Consider the following 20,673-nt stretch of genomic DNA (forward strand, 5'->3'; position numbering starts at 1 on the left):
CTACTACAGTGTATTCTGCATGGGGCTACATCTTAAATCCATTCAGAAGCTGCAGTTAGTGTAGAGCAAAGTGGCCCACTTGTGAATTAGAGTACCTAGCTATGAACTCATGAATTGGATTGGCTGCCTTTTGGCTTCAGGACAGACTTGAAGGTGTCAATTTTGATTTATAAAGTCTAAATGGATTTGGACCTGCTATTGGAGAGAAGGCCTCTCTCTTTGAGAGATGCGGCCACACATGTGCTCAACAAAAGCACTTGAGCTGGAGGTCCCTCTGTGTATGAGAAGGCTCTGCTAGCAGAGGGTTGTCCATCAGGATCCTTTCTAAATGGAAAAGCACCAGGCTTAGGATGGATTCCAGTATCATGTGACATGTTCACATATCCTGTGAGACTTCATTACCCACTGGCTGGCACACACATATACAGGAAGGCTTACAAGTAAACAGAACCATTTACTACCAATTGGTTCTACCTAATGGGAGCCATCAAGATTCCAAGCCACCATTAATGGCCCACACTTTGCATAATTACAATAGGACTTCAGAGTAATACTTCATATTTCTAGCTTCAGCTGCAAGAATGATACATTCATACGAATTATAAGCTTTGTAATGATACCTTACAAGAGACCTTTTGCCTAAAGCATATTCTAGTTACATTATATTTACACTCCTAAGCATATTTCCATTAACATATGGAGTGCAATGTTAAGCTGTCGGTTAGATTATATATTTCAAATGCAAAGAAATCAATCATCACAATGAACTTTGCCTTTAACATCTTGGACCGAAACTGATCAAGCCTAGAGTTAGGCTCCTAAATAAAACAGGCTTGATGTACGGAGTTGCTGAAAAACTAGACATCCTATTGACTTCAGTTGGTGTTTCAGGTACTCAGGACCTCTGTAAAAGGAGCCTGATTTTCAGGAGCTTAACTTGAGACTACCAGGTTTGAAAATGTTGATCTAAATGTCCTGAGCACATCTAAATAGCAAAGGAGATTTGTCAAAAAGAAGCTTATCAGTCCTTTCATTGAGTAGGAGCAACTTGTTTTCCAAAGTACGCTTGACAAATTTTGGATATGTAGTAAAACATTTTATATACTTACAACTACTGAATAAGTTGCATATTCTATTTCTCTCTCTAGTAGAAGCCAATGAAAATCAATATTTGCCAACCATTCCCACATAATTACCCTAGATATTCCTTATTTTAACAGTGAGGTGACTGTTGACAAATGTTTGACTCTCTAATAGTGACTACTAGAGTAACTCATAAAGTGCTAGTCACAGTAGAAATTAAACACTAGGGGTATGACTCCATTCACTGTATTTCCCAGTCTCTCAGTTCTACAGTAGGAAACACAGTGGGTCTCGTATGGGTTGTGTACTGCACACAGGCTCTGAACAGGTTAATGTGGGCCTGAGAGGCCACTAGGGGTACTGGTCTGCACCTGGAAAGTGAGCCAGACCTAACTAGAGATGAAGCCCAGCTGGGGAGGAGCTGGGTGGTGACTATATAAAGGCAGGAAGTCTGAAGCAGAAGGGGACTGCAGGGAGGAGAGAAAGGAAATCTGCAATCACTCTCTGAGATTAGACAAATGAGAAACTAAGAGGATTAAAGAGGAAGCCTAGCGGGAGAATAAGCCCTGTGATCCTTGCCTGAGTAGAGAAGGCTGGTAAGTGAACGAGGGAGAAACAAAGCAACCACTGAGGTGGAGCAAGGTCTGGTGGTGCACTCTCAAAGAAGGCAGGAGCTGGAGTTCCAGGGAGAGTGCCTTGGGAGATATTCAGCTGAGGAACAGAGCAAAAAGGAGGAATGAAATGTCATGCCTAAGGAGGGCAGATGTTGGTACTCTTAGCTTGTTGGGGTATTTCTGGGGAGAGCCCTGTTAGTCCAGACCCTAAATGAAGGGTGAACATAGAGAGATTGTGAGGAGACGACCTGAGAAAGAAGCTAAGGTTAGTGGAAGGCCAGGGAGGTTGCAGAGATGAGTTTGAACAGACAGACCTTGCCTGCTCACTACAGGATCCCTAGGCTGGAATCCAGTGTAGAGGGCAGGCCTGGGTTCCCCAGCAGCCACCAGAAGGGCTTCACAGCACCTTTTGATATAAGGTAATAAGGACAATGGAGGTCCCCAAAAGAAGTGTCTGAGGACCACAGGGTCTGGAGTTGGGGCTGAAGACCTTTTTCTAAGGACACTTGGACATTTATTTGTTGTCCTTGTTAACCAGGAAGGGTTGGAAATAAACTGTGGCCTGGCAAGAATCACCTGAGAAGGTGGACTATCACAGGACCATAGCAACCATCAGCAGGGAGCGCTAGACAAGAGAGAGCAACTACACCATGTCCAGCCACAAGGAGGCACTCCAGTGATGAGTCCACTCTGCACAGGGAACCTTTAAACACAAAAATACTTTCCTTTGCTTTTTTGCCTTATCCCCTTTCTTCCCTTCGTAGCAAATAGAAATTGGTGATTGGCCCCTGGTCTTTGCTTATTTGCACCTGCAAAAGAATATAAATGGCAATTTAAATGCTTTTGTGTATTGAAATCTTCTCCAACCATATTTATTTAGGACATTCAACATCTAATATTAAATCTGTTCTTTTACTAAAAGAAATTCTGAAGATTATCTGTAAAACATATGGGAAGCCTTAAGTCTTTGTGGCATTGCATCAAAGGTGTAAGTGAAATCATAAGGAATGTAAGTGGTCACAAAGAAAAATCATAAATTCAAAGGAAAGATAGCTATTGAAAAAAGGTGTCTCTAAAAGAAATGCAGATCACAGGGAGAAACTGGAGTACAGCAAGGTCACGAAAAATCTTCCAGATTATGTCATAGAATTGAAAACAAGATAGTGGAAGCAGAGAATGCAGCTAGTTTAGTAGTTACCAGAATGAAACTAATAGAAACAAGTTACGTAAAAGCACTAGCAAAGTCAGTATAAACTAAAATTTCCATCAGACAATGAGTTGTTTATACTGCTCTATATACAGTAACTCCTCACTTAAAGTCATCCCCGTTAATGTTGTTTTGTTGCTGATCAATTAGGGAACATGCTTGTTTAAAGTTGTGTAATGCTCCCTTCTAACGTCGTTTGGCAGCCGCCTGCTTTGTCCACTGCTTGCAGGAAGAGCAGCCCATTGCAGCTAGCTGGTGGGGGCTTGTGACCAGTGTGGACCGGCAGCCCCCCTATCAGATCCCCTAAATTCCCTATGCTGCAGCTGCCCAGCAGGCTATCAATTGCCAACAGTTCAGCTGTCCCTCCCCTGCTCCTGCCCTCTGCCTTGGAGCTGCTTCCAGAGACTCCTGCTTGCTGTGCGGAGGGGGCTAATGTCAGGGTGTCCCCCTCCCCCCTGCTCCTGCACCCCGCTTACCCCTTCCCATATAGAGCAGGGAGGGGACACCGACGGAGATAGGCATAGAGAGCTTGATTTTCAAATCTCCACTTCACAAAGGAAATTTACTGTCTGCTGCTTTACATAATACTTCAGGGTATGTCCCAGTGGCATGAGTGATTAATTACATGTATGGAAGTTTCATAATAGCCAATAATATCCAAGGTTGGGAATAAACCATTGAGCTCTCCTAAAGCAAATATTGCTAGTGAAACGAGAAATCTTTGTACCCTAGCAGACATCTGGTTCATGAAAGATGTTCAGGAAATCTGAGGTAGTGCTGAAAGCAAGATGCACTGTAGCCTATAATGTAAAGGTATTGGACTGAGTGAGATATGAGGTAGGAAGTAGGCACATACTCATACTCTATTTGCTAAGCATTTTATGTAGAAATCTTAGTTTATTTTTAAAGTGTTTCTCTAAGATCAATAACCATGGTGGGGAGAAATGCCCTTTAATATGTTGTGGCATTTTTGTGATATCTTTCTGCAAAGCATATCTGCTCAACGTGGTGGTGGGGAGGGGAGGGACCGGGGGCGGGGAGAGAAAGTGGTCATGCATTATTTTGTTTGGGGTCATATTCAGGGGAGAGGGAAGGGTTTTCTCCGACTCCCCACTCTCCACTGAAGAACGTAAATTGAAGGAACAGGAGCTATAATGCTTTATTTTTTAACAAAATGTCATCTCAGCCTGGAAGAGAATGAGAACTTCTGCTCTTGAACATTCTGAATATTCCATCTGGCAGAACAAAAATTTGTGGCAAGTCATGCAGGAGATTCAATTGCAAAAGAGAACCCAAGAGACCACAAGCAAGCAACCTTGCAGTGAAAACTGATTTTTTAGGAAGTCTAGTCCAAGCTATTCTCTGTACAGAACAATTCTTTCAAATGTCTTAAGCTCTCATAAATTAACCTTTTGTGTAGCAGAGAATCTCAATTGAGAAGTCCTTTTGTTTACAAAGAGCTCACAAAGAAACACTTTCCTGAAGGATGCACCACAAATGGTAAGGGAACCACATATTCCAACAAAAATAAAACACGGGAAATCCGCTCATTTCTGATGAGTTGGAGCCAGCGAGAAGATTAAACTGTGTATTGTGGGTATGAATGTAATGTTCCTGAAAATACTGACGAGTGGAATCCTCTGGATATCCATGGAGAAGATGCTGCCTGTACTGCATCTTTTGTTGCAGTGCAAGCTTTCCTCAAGGTGCCACTGTCTTGTTCTGGAGGGACCACTCCAATCCAGAGGGTCATCAAAGGCCATCAGTTTAAACACTGAAGCTTCACTTGTGAACTAAAAATGTGCTTGCATTTTATATTAGCACAAGTAGTTAGTGCTGTTACACACATTTGGTATTTGCACACACAAATGTTTTTTTCTGACAAAATATATAAGTTGCAATAACTGCATGTGCAAATATAGACTCGCAGTGGCATGCACTTTTTTGTGTTTATCTTGCCTCCAGTCTCCCTGCCCATTTGGACCTTGAACTTGCTTCAGAAGCAAGCTGGTTATCTTCTGTGGTGGTGGTTGCAGTTTTGGTTATGTGGACATGTCTCATCTGAGACCATTAAGAACTACCAGCTGGTAACAACTTTTGAATGCTACAAACCTGGGTTAGATCTTCTGAACCGGCCAGCTGTAAGCACAATTTTCCATATTCTATTAACCGTCTCTTCAGAATCCAGCCCTTGAAATGATACTCTTATATGTATGTACATTTTATAATTGTTTTCTGTAAAACAATGTGTAAAGAAACAGCACTTTACTTTAGAATCTTGATTTTTCTCTTATTTCCACACAACTGTTCTCAATATATTACATTTCAGAAGGAAGCATGTCAAGGCATCTCCGGCATTTGTGACTGTATGTCTACAGCTCCTTACAATGACAAAGAATTCTGCTGTCATTTGGTACGATACAGACCTTGCTTATCGACCCATTGACATCATATTTTATTCAGTGACAATGGGAAACAATATGGCCAGACTTGAACATGTCAGTGATTTTCACAAGACAGTGTTATTCTTTTTTAAAGACTATTATGGTGTCAGTATTTAGAAGGTGAATTTGTATATAAATATTAAAGCCAGACTTGACATGAATGACTAGCTAAATATTGCCAACTTCTGCTTAGGGACTGAAGTGTAGAATTGCAACACATCCATGTACACAAATAGAAATGTCTCTCAGGAATCTTACTAGAGAGCTTACTAGAGAGCTGTAATGCATGTTTTAAATAGTGATTTTTATCACTGCCTTATCTTATATTTGTATGCTTCTGACACAGCTCTACTGGACATCTTCAATGAGACCCTAGTGTCCATTCAGGTTCCCATCTGCAACCCTTTGGACAATGGTAATTTGTAAATATTGAGCACACTCTCCCAGGATAGAACATTGAGATTGTAAAGTTTGGGTCCCTTGAATGCCCAGAACTATAGTTGTTACATAGAAACATTACTTTTAATGAGGAGTTGTGAGGTATTGGCTAGCCCAGTATTTTTTTCATATTGTGGCTCACTTATGACAGAGATTATCTCATAGATTCCTTACGATCAGCCCTGCTCACAAACCTTTTCTGTTCTATCTACAGTGCTTGGATACATGAAGAAGTAATCTTCAGGTGGTTCTAGGAGGACAAGGTGGAAAAAAAGCCTGTTTTAAAATTCTGGGTGCAGTTGCCCAGTAATGTATCCTTCTGCATCTCTTTGTTTCTTCTCCCTGGGTGTAGGGCTGCCTACAGCACCCACTGTTCTAATCTCTTCAAGTCACTTTACATTTTAGTTTTGTCCACTGGTGTTTACCACCTTTTCTGCTGTGGTGTATGCTATACTTTCCAGAATGGCAGTGAAAGTCCATGATGCTGTAATAGCAAGCAGAATAAAACTGCAGATAAACTCTGGATTTTCCCGCATCCACTACTTTCCAAAACATGGCCAAGAAAAAAATGTTTTGAGCTGTTTCCAGTTCTGATGTCTGCCCCATGTCCTCCAAGTCTAAACTCCTTTAATGTTTGCCTGCTTGTCCCCAGATTGTTCATTTATAAAGTTTGCCTTTAACTTGCCAGTGCTACTATATGGAGTTTTATAGATGACCAGTAAACAAAATTTTATTCAGAGAATAGAAAGATAGTTTAGGGTAGAATTAAAGAGGAAGACATTTTAATTAAATGTACTGTAAAATATACCATGCTGAATACCACTTTATGTGGTATGTTTTATTGAACAGCACTTTGGAACAACTCAACCTTTGTGATTGCCTGATAGTTTAATATCTCTCTTTGTCAAGAAAACACCTGTACTGTATGCTGTACACTTTGAGATTTTATAAGTAGAAATATTGGGAAATGAAACTGAATGAATGAAATCTCAGAACCGCTCAGAGTGATCATATCTCTCTGTAAACCCCAGAGGATACAAGTAAACCCCAGAGAATAAATTCTCATCTGTCTATATGATAACATCATGTGGTTTTGGAGCAGAAGATTCCAAGTACTAACCCTGTTTACAGCTGCAAAGTCCATGCAGTCCCAGGGCACCAAGTATTGGAGCCAAGTCACTGAAAAGCTACATCGTGATAAGAAACAAGATATCTTTAGAGGCTCCCATGAGTATCTGGCATAAGGAATTGATTTACCATGAAGTAAATTTATGTAATTCTTGTTTGTATGACCAAGAACAGATTCATTCCTAATCCTTCCCTTGAATGTTATTAACTTCTTGAGAACCACTGAATGTACAGTGTGGATGAGTAAATTAGATATCCCACTGCAACATTGTGTATTATCCAAATACACGTAATGGGGTGTGCTAGCCCTTCAAAGCAGGCTACAAGCCTGAACAGTCCTGTTAACTAATTCAAGAATGTTTCCTTTTTGAGATGGAGCATGGGTATTGTAGGCCTGGTCCCAAGCCATGCTGGGAAAGGGAACAGGACTAAAAGTAACCTTCCTTTTCCCACTGTGAGAGAAACCAGGGAGAAAAGAAGAGCTGTTGTGGTTCTCACTGCTGAGATATCCCTGGAAAGGTACAGGCTGCACTAGAGGATGAGGAAGCTCTTCGGAAGAAGTAGGCTGTTGGCCCCTTTCTGGAGGGGAAGCACTGGGAAAGGTAAAGAACTCTGGGTATCTCCATTGTCGCTTGAGAGAAAACCTAAGAGAGGCAAAAGGAATAGAGGGGAGAGCTTGTAAGAAAAAAAAGAAGGCTTAAGCAGAGGTCTCATGATGTTAAAAGCTCAAAGGAAGAAGTGTAGAAGACTGGCAACCGAAAGGCATCCTGGAGTGTCTGAGGAGAGGTAGATCTTAGTAAGTGACTGGGGAGAAGAGAAGTGGGAAAGTTTAAGGATGGATCAGAGGGCAGCTTCACCATTAGGGTCACAGAGCTGGACCTCCACCGAAGAGGAAGGGTATTAGTCCCTTTGAGGTTTAGGAGAACTGTCAAGTGAGGTGTTGCTGTCATGCCCTGGAAGAAGAAAGAATACCAAGAGCCTCAAACGAGGGCAGAGCCCCTAACAGTAGCTGGGCAAAGGTGAACAAAACCTTTCATTCCTCTGCACCTAGGAGGGAAGACCTCACAAACTGAACATGAAGGAGGGGGGAAGGATTGATACAGACCTTCAGAGAGGTCCAGTGGCCCAGACATGGAGAGGAGCAGGATGAAGAATAGTTATTGCAACTACCTGTTTTAGATTTTCATTACCCCAAAAAGGGTTGAAACTACTGTACCAGAGTGAAAACCTCAGGTAGCAGCCGCATCTGAAGGCAACAGGTAAGCAAACTTCCTCACACTCTGTAATATCCCCATGCTCTGAAATAGACAATAAGAATGTGCCATAGAATCATTTCCTAGTGAAATCTTTTTCTTTTCTTTTCTTCCAGAGAATTTCAGTATCAGCAGAGATTCCCTATAGGCTGACTTTGAATTCAGACTTCAATTCATTGAAACAATTTGGGATTTTTAAGCTACTTAAACAGCTATTTATTACATATCCTCAATCACTGTTATATCTGAAAGCCTTCCAAAAGTTTTCCAAGCACTTAAAATTTGAAATAACAATTTATGTCCTCCTCTCCAGATAAGACAAATAGATTGCATCATTTGTAGGTTTTGTTACCCTGTTCTTGTTTGCTCACATCTTATGTATATGTTTTGTGATGAATGTGTTTGAAGAAATTATCGAGGGAAAGCGAAGCCGAAAGAATAGGTTTTGTATTTAGCTCTGAAAGTGAGATCAGGTGGTTGTTTACATCTCTTTTGGGCTCTATAGTTTAAGCCCACCTGCTGTCTCCAGCAGAGCTAGGCAGAGAACAGTAATTCTGTTTCCTGGAGGATTTCAAGATTTTTTGTTCTGATATGGGATAAAAGGTTGGGGATCCTTGGGGATCACTGACTCTGGGGAAGCCCGCCAGACTAACTGCCTCAGAATCAGAGCTCTCCAAAGCCTGGGGTCCCCTGCAGCCCACAAAGCTGGCTGCTGAGCAGCCAGGTAGGTGAACTGGCACATTCCCAGTCAAAGCCTGGCTTCAGCTGGAAGTTTGCTGAAATCTCATCTGCTCTGTGAAACACTTTGATTCTCATAAATCAGCTAATTTTGATGGAAAACATTTTGCCCAAAGTCTTCTGACCAGCTGTAGTGTCCAGAACTCATGGACCTCCAATTTTTTCCTGCGGAACGTGGCTGTCATGAGAAATCATGGTAGTGGAAGGATCTAGGATCCCAATCCTGTGGACAGCTTTGTGTGTTGGGACAGTGTTAGATCTTGAACTGGACTCTGCGTTCAGTGGGGAGCCAGTGGAGAGAGCAGAACACCAGAGTGAAGAGATCATTGCAACCTGCGTCGCTTAGCAGAGAACCTTCAGCATGGAATACCGTCTAGGGCTTTTTCAGTGTCTGCGGCTTCATACTTAAATACCAGGCACCATGGCAGTGTCCAGAGTTAGAAGCGGGTGGGTAGGTTGGTTGGTTGGTTTTGCTGCAGTGACTACCAACAGAGTATCACTGTATCTGAACTCAGTAATAAAAATGTTCCACTATATGTCCTAATTGTGCAAAAAGCATTGGTCACTGGGATGCTTCATAGGAAGTTTCTCCTGTTTCTATTTGAAAAGGCTCAGAGTACTGGTTTTTGATGTGACACCTTCCCTGTCCCTTCCAGAACTTAAAGGTGTGTGGATGGGGTGGGGGAATAGCCTTACCTTTCATAGTGTGTGGAACTGTAGTTCCAGATCATGGAATCTGTTACATAGAAGACAAATTCTTTAATATACTTTCTGTATGTGCAAGGAAAAAAACACATGAAAGTTATTTTTGGCATGTAACGTGCTATGCTGTACAGTGTGTTGTGATAATACACTGACTGGCAAATCAAAATGCTTAACATGATTAGAGACCATTTAGTGCAGTTCCAGGGCTCCTAGTGGAGTTCTGCTGATTGACAGCAGCTGAGGATCTGGCCCAAGGTTACCTGTTGTTGAAAAGTAGTATTCATGAAGTTAAAAGGTGATTGAGATTTAGCAGAGTTAGGTTACCTGGCTCCTGTAAATCCTGAATTGTGGCCTTAAGCTCAGTCAGCTGGCTTCTTAGAAAGAAGATTGAGAATGAGTCTGAGCAAAGGGTAAAATTCCCTCTGACCTTTTGAAATACCCAAGAGAGATGGAAAGAATTGACTGCCAGGGGTAGGATTTAAGTTGACATGACAATTTTAAGGCTAATCAGCTGCCTGCTGACATTTTTGGCGAGTATTATACTGCATCATCTCCAGTTCATTTTTCTGTATTAAGTCCCTCAGTTCTATTGCTTGATAACACAACATTCAATTTACCTACATGCAATACTTCATATGTATGAAAAAAGGGAGAGGTTTTTTTGACATTCCTGTTTGTTTTTCTTGAGGATTAGTTAAATTTCTGTCTCTTACAAATAGGACTATGAAAGCAAGTGAGATAAAGTGCCAAGGTTTTGTGAATTTGCTCTGGTGTGTAATACCCCAATAATAAATACAGTAAGGAATGAAAATTACAGTACTGATGCAATGCTACATACTAGGTTACTTTTAAAAAGGGTGTGAGATAAAGCTAACTTGACCCAGTCACTTGCACGTACCATTACACTTTATATGCAATATTTAATAACCTGCTATGATGTGAGTTTTCTCCAGGCTGTTCTTATGTTTTTCTTGTAAACACTTAATGCTTAAATTATTCACTTGTCCCCATCCTAGAGGCTTGGAAGGGGGACATATAGCACTGTAGCACCTTTCCATCACACTTTCCCATGGAGTTGGAGATCCACACATGGAAAACATCAGGCAAGGGAAATACCTAGGGGACAATGCATGTCCCCCCAATCAATTGTAAAAGGATTTCACAACAAAGTGAAAACTGGCACAGGCTCTTAAGATCAGTGGGACTACTTGTGCTTAAATTTAGGCAGTTGTTCACGTACCTTGCTTGATCAGAGCCCCCTGATCCTACCCTTCTAACTGTGGATCTCAATAAGGGTTTAGCAATGCAAGTCTGTGCAAATTAATTGTGTGTGCGCAGAGTATTACTCTGGTCAGGTCCTGCTTTGGACAAGCAAACCATGTGCATCCTAGCATTCAAAGGCATTTCTCCTCACTGAGGGTTGATTTCCAGTCCAGATTTCAGCTTTCCATTCCCAGCTGCTTCAGTACTAGAGCTGTTTGGTGTGAGTTTGGGGGTTTTTTGTTTGGGAGTGGAAGCAGGGTGAGTCAGAAGAACTTCTTTTTAATGGTGAAAGAGTTTATTTCCACTCTGTTGTATTTCAAAATGGCTAAAATTCTGTTTGGTCAAATAGTTTAGAACAAATTGTCACTGTACTAAGCAATGTGATAGATGAAGTCAATATAGAATAATTAGAAAGAAAACCCAAATTATACCTGTAGACTAGAAAACAACTATAGAAAAGAGGCACTTGCAAACAGGATGAAGTAGTAAATTATTTATACTTAGTATTAATACAGTACTGTAGGTATGCATGATGCTTTACAGATAAAGTGGAGTGCAATTCAGAATTTCCATCCATTGGAAAGTTCCAACAGTTCAACATTTGTTTTTGTCCCAAATTGGAATAAAAAAATGAGATTTTTTTCATAATACAGAATATCTGCAGAGTTTCAATTTCAGAAATGTCTAAATGTTTTTCTTCACCATTTTTGACTGAAATGTTTTGACATTCCTGAAATCAGTACATTTCATTTTGGTTTGAGTACGCTCAACATTAAACTATATTTTTCTATTGCCTCACAGAAGTTGTAGTTTTGCAGTCTGATGCCCTTCTTTCTCCACTATGGTCCAGGCTTCCTGGCTGGACTAAACATCCCATGATGCACACAGAATCACATGACCTCCATAATGCACCACACAGAGCTTGGTCAGAGGAAATCTGCATAGTATTATGTAAGATATAGTCCTGCAGAGAGTTCGTCTCATAGGAGAGAATGGGAGCCTACACTCTAACTCCCATACGGTAATGCATTGATTGGGAAATAAAGTGTAGTGTTTTATTGAACTAATTCAAATGAAATGTTTCATGTTAGTTCAACAAGATGCAATATTCTGACATACATTAAACATCTCAATTCAAGATTCCCCAATGAAAAATGTCAAACACATCGCAAATATTGAGGTTCTCTCCATGGAAAATTTCAATGTTGCAGAAACTGCTTTTTCAGTCAGAAAATCATTTCCAGTGAAAGATTCCCAATCAGCTCTATTTACAGATAATTAAAGAGGGGCAGATCCTGCCCTGACAAGCTTTCAGTCTAAATTGACTTTACACAGCAAGGAGGGAGAAGTCCAAAAGATGTGAAAAGGCGGCGTAAAAAGATGGGGCTACAAAGGGAAAGCTGATGAGACAAGCACTGTAGGTTGAGAAGGTCTTGACGTTAGTGTGGGTCAGTTCTTAGCTTATAACAAGTTTCTACACTAACCTGTACTGTTTTTACATGATGAGCCATGCTGAATAGCCAAGTGAAAACTAAGGAAGCCCTGTTTTATAAGCAGTGGCACCACCATGTTCACTCACATAGGCCAGTGCTGCCCTACTTAGAGCTGGGAGGGAAACGGTTTTCCCATCCCACAAGTATCTGAGAGTTAAATTCTCTTTCCTCCCTTCCCCCACTGTCTCCCCAATTGGGATGAAAATATATACAAACCAAAAAACTGTTGTTTTTAGGTCGAGTAAAACATTTTGTTTCAATTTTGACCTTTTCTCCTTACTTTTTTCAGTCTAATTAGCTTACTTTTTGAAATGAAAAGTCGTTTAGAATCTCAAACCTGGAACTTTTCATTTAGAAAGAGTTAACATGTTTGTTTTTTTGTTCAATTGTAAACATTTTTTCTCAACATTTTTTTTTGCAGCATGAAATTCACTGAACCCAACCCTGTTTCATAGACAGTTTCAGTTTTGAGGAATTAGCATTTTTAAATGGGGAGGAAAAAAAATATTAGTCAAAAGATTCCCAACTAGCTCTAGTCCTTTTTTCCTGTCTGAGGACTTTCACCCATTGGCTTCTATCCCGTGTTTCTCTCAGATGTGTGCAGCTCAGTGTGCACATTTCAGAGAGACACATGAAAATCAAAGAAACTGCACCCATTTACACCAGCAGATTTACTGGCCCTCAATTTCCAGTGAGCAAACTTTCTGAGACTCTGGAGAAGTCTCAACTAAGGCCCACCCCCCCCTTCATGGGACCTCCCAAGTTCTAGAATTATATAAGTTATTTCGCAGTGGTTATTTGCTTGGATTCTTTGAGCTAATAAGCACAAGATGAATTAAATTCATAAATTCCAAGGCCAGAAGGTACCATTGTGCTCATATAATCTGAACTTCTGTATAACACAGGCCATAGAACTTCCCCAAAATAATTTCTAGAACACGGCTTTCAGGAAAACATCCAATCTTGATTTTAAAATGGTCAGTGATGGAGAATCCGCCATGATCGTTGGTAAATTGTTGCAGTGGTTAATTACTCTCACTGTTAAAAATGTGCATCTTATTTCCAGTCTGAATTTGTCTAGCTTCTACTTCCAGCCATTGGATCATGTTCTACCTTTCTCTGCTAGACTAAAGAGCCTATTATCAAATATTCGATCCCTGTGTGGATCCTTACAGACTGTAATCAAGTCACCTTTAAAGCTTCTCTTCGTTAAGCTAAATAGATTGAGCTCCGTGAGTTTGTCACTATAAGGCAAGTTTTTAATCCTTTAATCATTCTCGTGCTTCTTCTCTGAACCCTCTCCAGTTTCTCAGCACTCCTCTTGAATTGTGGACACCAGAACTGAATACAGAATTCCAGCAGCGGTTGCACCTGTACCAAACACAAAGTAAAATAACCTCTCTAATTAAAATAATTTCTTTGGTTGCACAGATATGAAGATAAAACCCCACAGTCACGGTGTAATAATGACTTGTTATTATCTTTTAGAGGCAATGGGAAAAAATTTCTGGAGTAAGGAGCCTGAGTTCCATTTTCTAAAGTGACATAAGTATTGAACCATTGACTCTCAATGAGATTTATGCTCATCAGTTCCTAATTCACTTTAGAAAACATCTTAGGTACCTAAGTCACTTAGGTGCTTTTGAAAACTTTTCAAATGCCTCTAGTAACATGAGCATCAAAATGAGAGCCAGAAACTCCCAAGTTTTAATCCCTGACATCCACTTACTGTGTATAATTATATATTACATTAGAGCTGTAAAGTAAAAAAGCCAGAAATTGATGGCTGTAATAGACAGGATATAATTGTCTGCCCGCATCTCAGCACACATTTCAGGTATGAAAACCTTATATTTTAGGTTTTGTTACATTATCAATCACTTTGTCCCTTGCTGTCATGGCTACCTCGTTCTCACTTTGACTCAGTGTGCCTACGAGTTGTGGTTTCTCCCTTATGTAATATACTCTATAGCATGTTTGAAACTTGGTACGCTGCAGATAGTTTTCCTATGCAACAGTGCCAAAAAGACAGGATATTTGACAAGTCAATTGTGTTTACCAACTACATACCTTTCTCCTTAACTCTGATCAAAATATCATGTTCGGATACTTTACACTTTAATTGCTTTTTAACTAATAGATTTTTATTTTTAAACAAACCTTTAATACATTTCTAAACATACTAAAAGCAATTCATGCAGCCTTATATCCTTTGAGCGACCAAACTTAAAATCAAGGGGCCTTTGGAGTCAATGCAATTACCCCAGGAATGAATTTGACCCATACATTTTACAGAAACACAGAGTCTAGGAAATAAAACTACTTTTTTATATATATACATACTGGTAGCTGTCATAGTTTGGGAGCCACAGTTGTTTAAAATTGCAGGTTTTCAATGGCAAGCCTCAGCCATCACTATAATTATTATTATTTTATCAAACACAGTCCCAGGGAGTATTTTAGGCTGACAAAAGACGTCTAACTCTTTGTTTATTCATTGCTCCCTGTATAGTGCCCTCGGCACCTGCTGAGTTAAAGTACTGTTCCTCCCCTCTTTAATACCTACTACACCAGGAAGCAAAGGTCTTTGATAGAGACACACTAGTGTCTGGATGAAGAAAACAGCAGATCTTTTGATCTAAATATAAATGAAGCAACATGAGGAACTTTAAACAATAGACTTCTGGCAAAAATACCCAGACCTCAAAATATGGAGCACTTAAATATTAGCTTTGCAGAAATAACACCATAATAATCCAGGAAAATATAGTCCTATCTCTATCTATAGAATACCTATAGCAAGGGCAGCTGCAGTGCAAAGCAATGTGTCTTATCCTTGTGCTGGTGGGACCTGTTCAAAGTGAAGGCAGCTATTTGAGTCTCCCTGACACTATTTGAGTCTCTCTGAAGTATTCATTCACTGGCCTCTTTCCTAGTAGTCTCAGCTGCCAGTGCTGCCAATTGCAGTGATGATTTTTTGTGAGAGGGACACTTCACCAGGCATTTGAAATAGGGAACCAAATTATCATCAGATGGTCAAATTTTTGCCACTAACAACCTAGGCAAGAGTCAAGACAGTGAGTGACTTCATATTTCATTATCAGCTTGCACCTCTATCCACTGCACTGCACATTTGAAACGGATTTCAAATAACTTCAAAACTGCACATCTCTGGGGAAAGATCCATACCTGAAGTAAGGTAATAGGCCTGATTTGTAGCTCCTGTATTACTGATAGAATGTACACATGTAACTAGGCACATGTAACTACTCTGCCTAGTCAGCTGGTGCAATTAGGTACTATACTTTGTTCTATAAATATCACTATGTGCCAGCCTCAACTTCAATTCCAATTGTACGTGGATGCAAAATTATGCCCAACATTGGAGGCTGAGCTGATGATGCCCTTTGCAAAAATCATTCCCTTTGGTGTAGAAGTTTGTTTAAACTTAGTGGTTTCATTATTAAATAATGACCAAAAAAGAGGTAGACTGAATTTTGACTGTTGTCTATGGCTTTTCTATTCTGTTTTTCAGATGTCTAAAATTAAGCAATAATTGTATATATGTAAAGAGCCATTGTTTAGCTCAGGGGTTCTCAAACTGGGGGTCGTGACCCCTCAGGGGGTCACAAGATTATTACCTGAGGGGTAGCAAGCTGTTAGCCTCCACCCAAAACCCCGCTTCACCTCCAGCATTTATAATAGTGTTTAAATATTTTTAAAGTGTTTTTAATTTATAAGGGGGGGGGGTCACCCTCCAAGGCTTGCTGTGTGAAAGGGGTCACCACTAGAAAAGTTTGAGAACCACTGGTTTAGCTGATACTATCATTAGTTACTAGGGACGGGCAGTTAAAAATGAAGGTGAAACGTAGTACACAAAGTAAAATATAGTAATGTTTCTTTAGCTGTTATGCTGAAGTTGGAATTATGTAACATACATCTGGCTCACAAATTAGCAAATTGGCCTGTTTATAATATAGTTGGGATGAAAAAAAATCAGTGATTGGTTAACAATTCCATTAATATGGATTGTTGAAATGGTGAAATATGTCATTAGCAGCCTCTTTTAAAACAAATGTGGCTCATTAATTTATTAGCTTATTGATCCCAACAGTTTTAGCACGTTCCAAATATACTCTGCAGAGATATGTTAGCTTGGGCTAGATAAATATATCCTACTCAATTGCTACATCACAAAATACCAGGCCTGCTTTGAAAAGACATACAGTGGTCAGAAAAGGGCTTTTTTTCCCTACATTACTTTAAATTATAGCAGCTGAGAAATGTGAAAGCTCTTTCTCATGTTAGGTCATCTTGTCATTTCTTCTGCCAGTACAGGACTGTGGATTTCTCTAAAAAGTGTTACCGGTATCTATTGCTTGTGTAGCTATGTTGTAGTTGAAGGAATTTTGTATAAATATAATAGAATGATGTTATCTGTGTGTACAGATTCATTTTTTAAAATAAAAATATTGACAACTGCAAAGGATAATATCAGCACTTGTAATATGTGATAAAATGACACATGGTACTCTAGGCTGATTGTGCAGATTATGATCTGACACATTTTCAATTTATTGTAATGAACTGGCTTGTGTTTATGTATACTACTGCCACCTACTGTACATAATCTGAAGAAAAACTGTATGCCATAGGCCCTAACAGTTGATGCAGTTTTGACTTAACATCTCCTTTAGGTCAAGAGATAAGAGCCTAGAATATTTTAGAGAATGAAATTCTGACTAGTTCCCCAGTACCACGCAGAACTTCTGAATGGCCATTGTACAGAATGGCAACAATTATGAAATCCTAGGTGGGTACTGATGTGTAGCAAAACATTCAGGTGCTCCAAAAATATGGAAGGTTGCAGTTATGGAAAAATAACACACCATTTATGTACCAAGCAAAATAGACAGGACAGATACTTAGGCATTTGGTTACTTATTATTCAGTACTCAAAGTATATTCACCCACAAAAAAACACAGAACACCTGTCCAACTTTTTAAAAATATTTACATTTGATAGACATACCTGGTCTGTATATATAGAGATTTCACTCAATTGAATAAAATCACTAGAAACAACATAGGTGGTGCAATGAGGCTCACTCTGTAATATAGTAACACCCTGTTAAATAGAAAGATCTAATGACTGTATTAGTGTCTAATGTCTCTTCAAACAAAAAACCTAACTGTTGGATGTTTGTTTTGTTTGATATTTACATGTCAAGGATTTGTCAACTTATTAAAACTTCCTAAATAGTTTTTAAAAATGAAAAGCAATGTTTGTTCTTAATTCCTGCAAGGATCTTCTCTTTCAGCCTCTCCTTTAATAACCTTAACAGCTATTTTTAAGTTATAATTTGTATTTCTATTTTTGCCAGGTAATTTTCTAAATGTGAGTATCAGTCTGACTCACTTGGTAGTCTCAAAGCATTTCTCCACTAAATGAAAAGCTGTTTCTCCTGCTTCCAGAGTTCTAATGGAATTAATTAATCTGTATGTGGATTTATTAAACTTGTAATTAGTTTCTTACAGGTACTGTGGTTCACTTACATTTCTGATGATGACACTTTCTTGTGTCTTTTGAACTTTTGTGATTCCTTAATTGTTTGGCTAAACAGGTAGGGCCAACAGCCCAGTCATGCCTTTATTATACATCGAAAACTCTCATTGACTTCATTAAGAGATCTGAGAGCACAAGGAATGCAGGATTAGGCTTCAAATAAAGAAGCTTTCTTCCAAATATTTGAAGGGTGACTACTCCAGGAAGGAAAGGAATTGGTCTCCGGTGCTCCAGTTATAATACTCACTTTTGTACAATATTTTCTAAAAGAAAATAGGCTGAATATTGGGGGTGGGGGAGAAGTCCAAGCAGTGAAGTCTTCCAAGGGAAGTCGAACAGGGCCAGAATAGAACCCAGGAGTCCTGGCTCCCAATCACCTGGTCTAACTATTAGAACACACTTCTAAACTTGAGACTGCAAACGTTAAAGGTTTATCAAAAACAAATATATCCGGTTGATAAAGTGTTTAGTTGGAGTTGTTAATGTGTAGCATATAGCTGTTAAATGCCAAATTCTTCATGTAAATGTTACAAGAGAAATTAATGTTGTACTACAGTAAGTGATATTAAAGATCCAATTTATCTGAAAATTGTTTGTGCTAGATTTCCATATGCTTTCATGTGAAATCTTTGTTGTCATACATACATGCTTCTGTGGCTTCAAACGGAAGAAAAAAATACACAAATTCAAAACAAACAAGCATTCTTTTCCTGTGGATCCATTCACCTCTCGAGAGAGATGTTCTCTCCGTGGTTGCAGTGAGGATCTTGATTATACCACTTAGAGTCGTGTGACATCTATTTGGTCTAGGCTGCTCTGTTTTGTGAAAATTCAACTACGTCTCTCTTGCGTATCTATTTTTTGTATTCCTTTTCCATTAAACTAGATTCCTTTAGTATTTCTGCAGATATTGATTTCAGATGAATATCTAAATAAATTCAACTGGTGGGTGTTCCTTTTTTGACTTGGACAGTCAATATGTTTTCTTACTGGTTTGTTTACAGTATCTCATATAGGATTCATGACCTTGTATGTTTCCACAGTGCCTTTCCATTTTAGAGCAAATTCCTTCCCCACGCTTCTGAACAGTTTAGGATTTTTTTTGAAGTGCAACCATTTCTCTTCCAGTTATGGCTATTCAGAGGAAACAGTCATCTTAGTAATTATGTGGCTGCTGTAATTAGTAAAATGATAGTATCACAAATAACTTTGCCTTAGAGCCATTAGGAGTACAGAAAATAATCAGAAAAGTATTTAATGTGTTTGTGCACTCAGTGTAATTTGCTATTTCATAATATATTATACATGGAAATTTCACTTCGGGGATGGCTATTATGGAACAATAACTGGGCTGCAACAACTAGAGCACTTGCAGCTCTGCATGCTCCTAACATCTGTTCCAGCTGGTCCTAAGGCATGGCTCTAGCTCAGGACTACGACTTGTTCCAATGGCTGAGACTGTTAATGCAACACCCATTTCTGCAACAAGCGGTAGAGGGCATGAGATGTAGTGGAGGGCATTTTTGGAGTGATTAGTCACTTTGAGAAGGCAGCAGTGTGCCTGGGTGAAGAGATCATGCAGGCATGGTGAAGTGGAGACAGTTGATGCAGGTTTTGATAGCTGTGGATTCTCCCTGTATGCTGACCAGTATTTCTGGAGCAGGCACAGGCACAGAGTAGGGGCACTACATCATGCAGACCTGGGATGACCAGCAGTAGGTCTTCCACCTTAGCAAGCAAACCTACATGGAGGTGTGTAAGGAGCTTGCCCTGACTCTCCAGCACGAGGACATGCAGAGGGAGGCCAGATCAGTCCAGAAGTGGATTGCTATTGCCATCTGGAACATGGCTATCCCAGACTGCTACAGGTCCATAGCTAACCAGTTTAGTGATGGCAAGTCAAGTGTTGCTGTGGTGGTAGAGGTCTGTGAGGTAAGTACTGCTGTGACTTACTCACAGGTGGTGAACATTGCTAATGTCCCCAAAATAATAGCGGGTTTTGAGAGAATGGAATTGCCAAACATACGTGGCCATTGTCTGTCCTCACACATGCTGACATATTCACGTGCACCCAGAGAGGATACTACTCATTATGATTAACCACAGAGGCAGGTTCATTAATCCTGGGATTCTCCAGCAGCATGCATGATGCCGGGGCATTCTGGAGATCTGGTTTGTTTGTTTATTTGGACAAGAAGGGACTTGGTTCCTTCCCAATAATATGGATATCAACAGGTGTCTGTGCCCACTGTTAATTTAAAGGACCTGCCTATCCTCGACTGCCCTGGATCATGAAGTTGTACCCTGATTTAAGAGCACCTGGCAGAAGAAGGTTTAATTAAACACTGAGCAGTTGTAGAATGGTGGTGGAATGTGCATTTATCAGATTGAAGGCAAGATGACACTACCTAAAAATGCATTTGGATGCCTGTGTGCTCAACGCCCTTGGTGTTGTTAGGGGGTGCTGCACAGTGCACAACATATGCAAAGGTAAGGGGGAGAGCTTTTGTCAGACGGCTGAATACAGTGCTGCTTTACAGGCTCAATACAGGCAATCAGAAAGTGTGCCTCTAACGAGAGCTTGTCCAGGAGAGTAAGGGAGGTAAGGGACGCCCTGTGTGTCCACATCTTTGCTTTGCACAGGAAAATGTGATTTTCCTGTACTATACATGTCTGTCTATTTGTTACTTCTATTGTGAGTTCTTTGAGGTTGGGATCATCTTTTTGTTATGATTGTACAG

General features: G+C 39.9%; 1 long non-coding RNA gene across 1 annotated transcript in view; it reads right to left on the reverse strand.

Annotated features, from left to right (window-relative positions):
- Positions 1 to 11,406: 11,406 nt before the first annotated feature.
- Positions 11,407 to 20,673, reverse strand: part of LOC127030400 (uncharacterized) — a 61,782-nt gene continuing 52,515 nt past the window's right edge. The window contains exon 4 of the long non-coding RNA XR_007768384.1: positions 11,407 to 13,737. This is a non-coding gene — a long non-coding RNA (uncharacterized LOC127030400). The remainder of the gene's footprint in view (positions 13,738 to 20,673) is intronic.

The sequence above is a fragment of the Gopherus flavomarginatus genome, chromosome 10 (assembly GCF_025201925.1).
Source record: "Gopherus flavomarginatus isolate rGopFla2 chromosome 10, rGopFla2.mat.asm, whole genome shotgun sequence".
Taxonomy (NCBI): Eukaryota; Metazoa; Chordata; order Testudines; family Testudinidae; genus Gopherus; species Gopherus flavomarginatus.